General features: G+C 29.7%; 1 non-coding gene across 1 annotated transcript; it reads right to left on the minus strand.

Moving 5' to 3' along the window:
* Positions 1-9,645: 9,645 nt before the first annotated feature.
* LOC112724769 (small nucleolar RNA R71) lies at positions 9,646-9,749 on the minus strand. Its single transcript, XR_003163916.1, has one exon. It is a non-coding gene; the product is annotated as a small nucleolar RNA R71 (small nucleolar RNA).
* Positions 9,750-10,067: the final 318 nt, after the last annotated feature.

Consider the following 10,067-nt stretch of genomic DNA (forward strand, 5'->3'; position numbering starts at 1 on the left):
GAGTTGGTTGTTCATTTAAGGTTTTATATATAGCAAGTTTGGGAGGGGAAACTTAATATATTATTATATTGCTTTAATTATACTCGTATCATATTCTAAGAAATTGATTTCCTCATTTTCAAATTTGGTATTATCATTTTCTTTTTGTAATTTAGTAAATTATTCTCTATATATTATTCTATAAATATATATTCAAATAGGTTTTTAAAAAATTTTAGATAAGATATTTTACGTTCTCAAAAATTTTTTATTATGTTAAATTTCTTGAATTTTACAAAATAAGATAATAAAAGTCTTGATTTTAATTAGACTCGTTGTTTTTATTTAAATAAATAAGTTCTCAAAAATATGAAGAAGGACATATATATCTTATTTTTATAAAATTTAAGAATTTTAATGTAATAAAATTTTATTTAGAGACCAAAATATCTAACACAAAATTTCTTAAAAATATATTTAAGTATATATTCTTATTTTATTTTGTTGTGATAATGACTTATTATAAGAATACTTTAAAACTAATACATAAGAAGAGTGACATTATCATTAATTTTTATTTGTGTTCGGGTTAGCTATTGGATGTGTCGGGTCCTAACAGTTTAATTGACACGTGAGCTGATAGCCAGTAGGACAGGCATATATGATTTGTATTTGTGTATATTGTTTCGGTGTACATCTTGTATTTGGCTTATCTTGTTGAATAATTGTATCTATATGTTAATTGAGCTGATGGTTTTACATGTTATATCTACTAGTGGCTCAACAGGCACGATAGTGCCTGTTTAGCCGCTTTTCTATTATTGTGAAGAGATTAATTTTTATATATTTTTTTAAATTATAAATTTAATAAAATAATCTAAACATTAAGAATAAAAAAATTTAAAAAAAAAAATAAAAATTTTATAAGTTATTTAACTTTTAGAATGTATAAAATTTATAAATTTAAATTAAATAAGATATTAAACAAATTTATTATGTTATTATTATGTGTAACAACATAAAAATAAAAATTTAGAAACATTATTTACAATTAACTATTTAGAAACGTTATTAAGTTTATTTTTATTTTTAATAGTATTTAATTTAAAGCAAAGATAAAAAATTATATTGAAAACACTTCTTTATCTTCATTCATAGTTTCAATTGATAAAAAATATTTTTTTAATTTTATATTTAATTTTTCAAACAATCTTTAAGTGCATTATTCTTCCAAAATTATTAATTTATATTTGTATTATATCGCCTCACTATATCAAACACTATTCTTTCTCTTACTATATATTGTTCTCTATACATATACATGTTATTGTCTCATCGCCACTATTATATTACCTTGTTCTCCTTCCACATCCTCTTCATCCGATCGTTATTAATTATTACCAAGTATCATCATCGCAACTTTTACTCTTGTCTATCATTTTGATTTATAACTATCTATTGTGTTAACTTTTATGAGTTGTTGAAGTTTTGCTAAAAGAATTAAGACATAAAGCATTTAAAATTTTTTGAAATTATCAAAATTTGATGCCAGTAATCCTAAAACACAATATCAAAATATATTATTTTCAAATAAAATAATAAAAAATAATACATAATTGTAAAACTTTTGACTAATAATTATAAATTTAATTTGCAGTTTAATATAGTACCTTAGGATAGAAGACAACCATTGTTATCCACATTTGACTGCTATTTTATAAGTTTCAATTCATATTTATTTTATTGTGCACATCAATTAAACTATACTTTATTATTTTATTTTATATGTTTTGAAATAATGTCGTCGTATTATAAGGATGAGATTAATTTTCATAATCTAATACGAATCTTCTTATTATTTTGTTCGTGATTTGAATACTATCCATAAAGAAAAAGTATTGGAAACCAATACTAATTGTATACAATGTGTACAATGGATAAAAAAAATTATAATTAAAAATCAGATTATTAATTAATTATTTAATTTCAAATTTTAAATTTTGAAAGATTAGAATTAGTATTTAAACCCATTCACACTACATACGGTTATTTCTAATCTTACCGTAATCTCCAATACACGTTCAAAACTCACCGTCATCTTCTCCGGTCCTCACCTCGCGTCACTGAATTCCTCGCCGGCCATACCGACGCTGCCGCATCCTCCCACCGACACCATCCTCATCTTCGCCGGTCAGTCCGACGCGCCTCGCCTTCCGACGCTCAGCCTAACGTTGCTGCTGCTTTTTTGCGCGCCTCTGTTCCGGACCGGCTTCGCTTTCTCCCATTCCTTCAAACCTCTTCTCACCGATGATATCACCATGCTCTTCTTCTTCTTCAGATCCAAACATGGTTAGCTTCTTTCATATTTGAGCCCTATGCTTCACAACAGTGCCGCTTTCGTCATGCCTAGTCCTTCAAAACTATGTTTCACCACAATAGTTGTTTCTTCTGGTTATTCATCTTTTTCTTCTATTTTAATGATCAATTTAAGATCGTCATTTTAGTAGATATGCGGATGGTTATTTTAATTTTTATATAGATGATTATTTTAATTGGATTGGGTTTAGTTATATATAATTAAAATATGTTAGATGTTCAATTCATTAGGTATGCGGATGATTATTTTTATCCTTAAGTGGATGGTTATTTTTACTAAGGGTGAGTGGCGTGTGGCAAGTTAAGTAGGGACAGTGAAATGGGATGATTATTGATGAATGTGGGGTGGTCGCCGGTTGAAAAAGAAGAGAGTATTGAAGTGAAATGTTTTAGTAAATTAGGATTTCAGATGGTTAGTTTTTTAAAATAACTATCTGGATTTTTTAAAAATTTGAAAATTGAAATTGGAGAATTTGAAATTTGAAATTTGATGTGAAATAATTGAATGGGAGTTTTTGAATTTATTATTTATTTTTATTGGGCTAAATAACCAACCCATTGTACATATTGTCGAGATTTCTCATTGGCTCCCTAGCGGAATTCATCCATAAAAAATAATTAGTTAAAGTGAGACACTATATAAAGAGAGACAGAAAACTTTTAGATTTATCTTTTTGGTTTGCTTCTTAAACTTCACTTAATATACTCAAATTTAATAGTTTTGATGGTGGTGATTCTTTGTAATTAGTTAAAAAGTTTCAACTTTCTCTTTCTCTTTTTAACTCTCCATTTTGAACAAATTTAATTTGTTATTAAAAAACTAATTTTTAAGTTTAGAATATTTTTAACTTTCTATATATAATAAGTATCCTTTAAATTATCTAATGCATAAAAGGTTACAACTTCTCATGCATCTTGAAAGTTAAAAATTAAAGTTAAATTATATTAGTTTTTTTATTAAGTACAAAACTAAACATTAAGTGTAAATGATATTAGTTCTTTTATTAAGGTAGAGAAACTCCATGAAAAGATAATATTAACTATTAAATTCCATGTTCTTATATATGAGAACATGTACTATTTATTATATTATATATAATCTTTGTACCATATAACAAAAGGTGAAAATCTATAAAGCCAATATAAAGAGTTGATCACGACTTTAGTTTCTAATTTTTTGGGACTATATTTACCCTCTAACAAACCATTTCATAAAGCAAATTATAAAGACAAAATAGTCATAAAATTTATTTTGAAAAATCTAACAACTTCACATTAAAATAAAAACAGTTTTATTACTCTTATAACCATGATAACACATCTCCCAATAAAAAAAATACAGAGCGTCTGTAAATTGTTAATAAGTCAGATAATGGACTAAGGGAACATCAATGTCTTCACATTTTTTTACCATTTTCATGTTTTGTTTAATTTTATGTTAGTTTTAGTTTATATCCTTTGTTTTATCAATGTCTTTATATTATTCACCATCTTTATGTTTTATTTAATTTTATGTTAGTTTAAGTTTATATCCTTTTTTTCCTTAACTGTCCTGGTACTCTCACCAATAGTTTGATTTCACTCTAATTATTATGTTAAAGTTTTTTTTTTTTTAGAAAATCTACCAATTTTGTTCTTCATGCACACTTTTATGTGTTTCTCTTGTTATCGCCCTTCTCCTTTCTTCAACACGCTCAATTGCATCGCCTCCATCGTCTTTCATTGCCTTCATCGATTGCAGTTGTAAATTTTATTCGATTATTTCATGCATAACTTCCACTTACATTTTTTCTTCTCTTTAGTTTATTTATTTAATTTATATTTTCAATCATTCTTCTATCCTTTTAATTCATTCCTAACTTTTTACGTAAAAAATAATTCTGTCTTTTTCTTTTATCAATTTGATGTAAAAAAAACTTTTTTATTTTATCAATTTGATGTAAAAAAAATTTTTTTTTATCTTATATGTGTTCTTATATTTTCATATTATTTTTTTTAATTTTTTTATCTAACTAAACTATCTTTTATTTAACATGTCAAAAATTAAACTTAACTTCTTTTATAATGAGTAATTTTTAAATAATCTAATTTATAAAAAAATTACATCTTTTTACTTATTCTAAAAATAAAAAAATTAAAATTAATATTAGTACTTTTAAACTAATAGAATTAAAAAAAATACAAAAATAATATTTGAATAAAAATAAAAACACAAAATTTTAAATCTCAAAAAATAAAATAATTATAAGATAAAGAATTTAGTTAAACATAACTTTTGTAAAATACTTTGTGAATTGGCATAATTATAAAATGAACTTTGAAATGATGATGTGAGTACTACTGCTGTCCACACCACAAAAATAAAAGATGACACATAAATACACAATTTTTTTTTAAAAAAAATTCAATAAATATATACCCAATGCTCTTCATTAAGAATAGTTATTTAAGTTTAAATCTATTCTCTTAAATTGTTGATACCATTCAAACTAAATATACTTTAAATTTTTATGACAATTTGAATAACAAGCATAGAATTTCTCTTCCAATATTGAGAAGGTTTTGTATCCATGGTTAGAAAAATAAAATAAAATTTACATAACCCAAGAGATAGAAAAAGACAGAAAAAAATTATGTAATTATTGACATAATTGATACCTATGTATTAATTACAGTAAGAGATCTGACTTTGATAATTATACTTTGTAAATATGAGGCTAATAGGATTACCTGAAAGATAAAAGAGAATACTATATTTAGTAGAACGAAGAACAGGTAGGGGTGTTCAAAACCGATCCAATCCGAACAAAACCGATCAATCGAACCAAAAACCGAACAAACCAAAAACCGAAAAAACCGAAAAAAATAATTTTTTTTTTGCAATTTTTCTGCGGTTCGGTTTGGTTTTCGGTTCTGATAGAAAAAATCAAACCGAACCGAACCGAACCGATGTTATTAAAAATCCTACTATAAAAGCAGGCAAGCAGCTTCCCTCCCCAATTCTTTCTAAACCAGCCGCCCCTAGTAGAAACCCTAACTCCCTTGAGCGCTCTCTCAGTCTCTCCAACGCAGATCTCAACAGAACCTCCTCTTTCTTCTTCTCTTCCTCGACGCCACCAGACAGCACCATCGCGGTGGCGCGACCCTTTTCTCTTCCTCTCTCTTCCTCGTAGGCTCGTAGTGCTTCTCTTTCTCCCTCAGCCTCGACGGCTCCACACACCACCTCTTCATCATCTGTCTCCTCCACAAACCAACAGCCACTGTCATCTTCAACGAATCACAGCAGCACGCACCAGACGCAGTCGAACCCGCCGCCGCTCGTCGTCCATCTCTCGTTTGTCATCCATCTCTTGTTTGCCATTGATCTGTCCAGTTTCTCTGGTCATTGGTTCATCGTTGCCGCCGTCTCACCATCCTGCACCTCTGTCGTCCTCTGCAATGGAGCCTAAGTCTTTGGTTGTTTTTTTTTTTTCTGATTCTATTTTTATTAATTCTGGTTTAGTCTTCTTATTGATTTTAATTTGTAATGAACATTTAGTTGGCTTGTTCTTGATTCTATGGTTGAGTTGTTGATTCTGATTTAGTATTTTAATTTTGAAATTTTTGTTCTGTTTTGATTTAGAAAAATTCTGGTTTAAGGTTGATTCTTAACTTTTTAGTTTAGAGGAAGACTTTGGAAGAGCTAAGGTATAAAGCCAATGTGGGAACCATGAATTAGTTCAGCAGGCGATCGACAGTTGGTATGTGTATGAACATCACTCTAATAGACTATATTTATCGATCATTTCTAATATTATTGTGCCTTTCTTAACCGTGCCTCGAACATGATTATTTCTGCTGACTGTGAATGTAATAGACTATATTTATCGACCAATTTTGGAATTACATTCATCAATTGCTTATGGTGTTATGATGATCCATTTCATCTGCGTATTTCATTTTTTTGAACATAAAAAAAATCAAATTTGGATAGGATGTGTTGATGATGTGATGACGGTTTCTGTTTTGTTGTGTTCAGAGTAGTTAAAAATAGGGCTGACATTCATGAAGCTATTCACCATTATATGATTGATGAGAATCTCCTGAAATTGAACAAGGATGGCCTAAGATTGATGAGAAGGTGTAAATGATTCACCATTATATGATTCCGACCATTTATTTTCTACTTTTTTTATAACCTCTGTTGCATATAATCTATTTGAAACCATTTTATGTAATTCTTGGGTTTACTTGTGCTGCGGGCGGATATGTACAGCTTAGGTGAAAAAGGAAGAATTTGTGGAATTGGTGCACCACATGAACATCTTTACTGTTGTAACTCTAGTCGGTCTAATCTTCGTGGGCCGAGACTAGTTGATATATTCGCATCTCTCAGACGGTTAATCCACGATTTCGTTAGGGACTTCTCGAGACATCAGTTCAGCCGATCTCCGGGGAGATTAAGGTCTCCGTGGTATAGCCTAGATTCAAGAAGCAGCGTTCTCTTATCCAAAGGATTCTACCTTGTCTATGGAGTTTTGAGTAGGATCGCCAAGAGAATGGATTGCTATGTGCTTCATCCTCCATTGGATTGAATACCAAGGGCCCTGGCGTTCATTCTGTAGCAGAGGAGATCAAAGACCATTGGCGTGGCTTTGATCACTTACAGCCTGCCATAGAAGAAGATCATTCACAAGCAAAGAAGACGGTAGTGCCAAAGTTACTTCAGAAAGACAAAGCAACTCTGACTCTCAACTCTATTTCATTCATATAAATTCCTAATAGGTAACTTCTTAATAGCTAATTTACACCTCAAAAACATTTTGATTCTGCCTGACTAAGACCTGCAAGGCAACCACAAGCTTGCTTCAAGCCACAATCCTCGTGGGATCGACCCTGACTCGCTCAGGTATTACTTGGACGACCTAGTGCACTTGCTGGTACTGCTGCTATTGTACGAAATAGTGTGGGTTTTGCGTATATGCGCACCAAATTTTTGGCGCCGTTGACAGGGATTGTTGAGTTTGGACAAATTGCCGGAGTGTTTTGCTCCTTAGATCAGGTAAGTTTATTTTATTTTATTTTAATTGGGACTTTAATTTTTGTTTTCTTCTTCTTCTTCTAATTTTTTCGAAAATTTTAAAAGCTTTTTCAAAAATTTTCTTTTCTATGTTAAATCTATGTTCTTGGTTTGAGTCTTTGAGTCTTTTAATTTTAATTTTTCTTCTTTAATTTTCGAAAATTTCAAAAAAGATTTTTCAAAAATACGTTAAATTTCTAGCTCAATTGGCTAAAACCCAGACATATGCTCTTGGTTGAATTGTCTTTGAGCCAATTTTCCTTTCTAAAAATATTTCAAAAATAATTTTTCTTTGTTTAATCTTTTGTCAAGTCTTTAATTTTGGTGTTTTCTTGTTCAATTTCTTGCAATTTTTGAAAATTTGGTCTTGGTTTTCTAAAAATTTTAAGTTTAGTGTTCTTTTTATGTTCTTGTGTTCATTGGGTCTTTAAATTTTTGTTCTTCGTGTTCTTGTTCATCTTCAAAGTGTTCTTGAGTCTTGTATGTGTCTTGATCTTAAAATTTTTAAGTTTGGTGTCCTTTGTTGTTTCCCTCCAAATTTTCGAAAATAAAGGGGCTCTAGATCTAAAAATTTTAAGTCTTGTGTCTTTTTTGCGTTTTTGTCTTTCATAATAAATTCAAACATAAAAAAAATATATATATCTTTTCTAACTAATTTCTAATCTTAATTTTCGAATTTTTTAAATAAAAATTCAGATTTTAATTTTTAAAATTTTATCTTATCTTATCTTAGTTGTCAAGTTTTCAAAAATAAAATTTTTCAAAATTTAAAGATCATATCTTGTTCAAAAATCTAATCTTTTTCAAAATCTTATCGTATCTTTTTCAAAATTCAAAAATTTTATCTTATCTTTTTCAAATTTTAAATTTTAAAATTAAATCTTTTTCAAAATCAAATTTCAAAATCTTATCTTTTCTAAAATCAATTTCAAATCTTTTTAATTTCAAAATCTTATCTTTTTCTAATTTCAAATTTTAAATTCAAATCTTTTCTTATCTTATCTTTTATTTTTATTTTTATTTTTATCTTTTCTTAAATAATATCTTATCTTCTCTTTCATCTTTTTCAAAACCTCTTAACTAACTTTTTTCTCTCAAAATTTTCGAAAATATCTCTCCCTTTTCTCTCTCCTATTTTTCAAAACTTCCTAACTAACTCTCATCTACCTTAATTTTTGGAAAAATATCTCTTTCTTATTTCTCCTCTTTTTCAAAACCACCTAACTAACTCTACTCTACCTTAATTTTCGAAGATACTTCTCCTTCTTCTCTCTCTTCTTTTTCAAAATCACCTAACTAACTCCCTTCTCTCTCAATTTTCAAAAATTAATTCTCCCTCTCTCTCCTCTGTTTTCGAAAATTTAACAATTAAAATTTAAATCTTCTTAAATTAAATTAACTAATTCTTCAAAAATTAAATTAATTAATTAAATAAAAAAATATATTTTTAATTCACTTTTTCTATTTATACCTCTTCTCTTCTAATCTCTTTTCACTCAACTCTAATAGCTTTAGTTCAACTTCTTTATCTGCATTCTCTACCTTCTTCACATCTCACTTGGAGCTTCTTGCCAATTGGCATAGAGGCTCTCTTGTGATTTCCCTTCCATCTTCTTCCTACTCTATTTCTGACTTTAAGGAGGAGCTTCTTGCCTATTGGCATAAGTCTCTCTTCCTCTTTTTCTTTCTTCTTGTTTATGACCAGGAACAGGGATAAAGAACCCTTCTTGACTCCTAATCCTGAATCTGAGAAGACTCTGAGGAAGCGTTTGCAACTAGCTAAAGCACAACACTCCGGAGGAGACCTTTTAGAAAGTTTTGAACAAGAAACAGAGGACATGGCCGAACCACAAGAGGAGACCAGAGAGGTCCTTGGTGACTTCACCATGCCTACCTCTGACTTTTATGGCAAAAGCATTGCTGTACCTGCCATTGGAGCTAACAATTTTGAGCTTAAGCCTTAGTTAGTCTCTCTTCTGCAACAGAACTACAAATTCCATGGACTTTCATTGGAAGATCCACATCAGTTCTTAGCAAAATTTTTAGAGATCTGTGATACTGTGAAGACTAATGGAGTTAATTTGGACGTCTATAAGCTAATGCTTTTCCCATTTGTTTTAAGAGATAGAGCTAAGTTTTGGTTGGATGCCCAACCAAGAGAGAGTCTTGACTCTTGGAAAAAGCTTGTAAATGCTTTTCTTGCTAAGTTCTTTCCTCCTCAAAGGATGAGCAAGATCAGAGTGGAAGTTCAAACCTTCATACAAAAAGAAGGTGAATCCTTCTATGAAGCCTGGAAAAGATACAAGCAGTTGATCAGGAGATGACCTCCTGACATGCTCTCAGAGTGGTCCCTCATAGGTGTGTTCTATGATGGGTTGTCTGAGATATCCAAGATCTCTTTGGATAGCTCTGCAGGTGGATCTCTCCACTTAAAGAAAATGCCTGCAGAAACAAGAGAGCTCATTGAGATGGTTGTAAATAACCAATTCATGTACACCTCTGAGAGAAATCCTGTAAATCATGGAGCCTCTCAGAAGAAAGAAGTTCATGAAGTTGAGACTCTAAATACCATCTTGGCTCAGAATAAGATCTTGACCCAACAGGTCAACATGATTGACAATGAGAATTATTGTGTGGTTCAGAATCAATCAAA

Source organism: Arachis hypogaea, chromosome 11 (assembly GCF_003086295.3).
Source record: "Arachis hypogaea cultivar Tifrunner chromosome 11, arahy.Tifrunner.gnm2.J5K5, whole genome shotgun sequence".
Classification (NCBI taxonomy): Eukaryota; Viridiplantae; Streptophyta; class Magnoliopsida; order Fabales; family Fabaceae; genus Arachis; species Arachis hypogaea.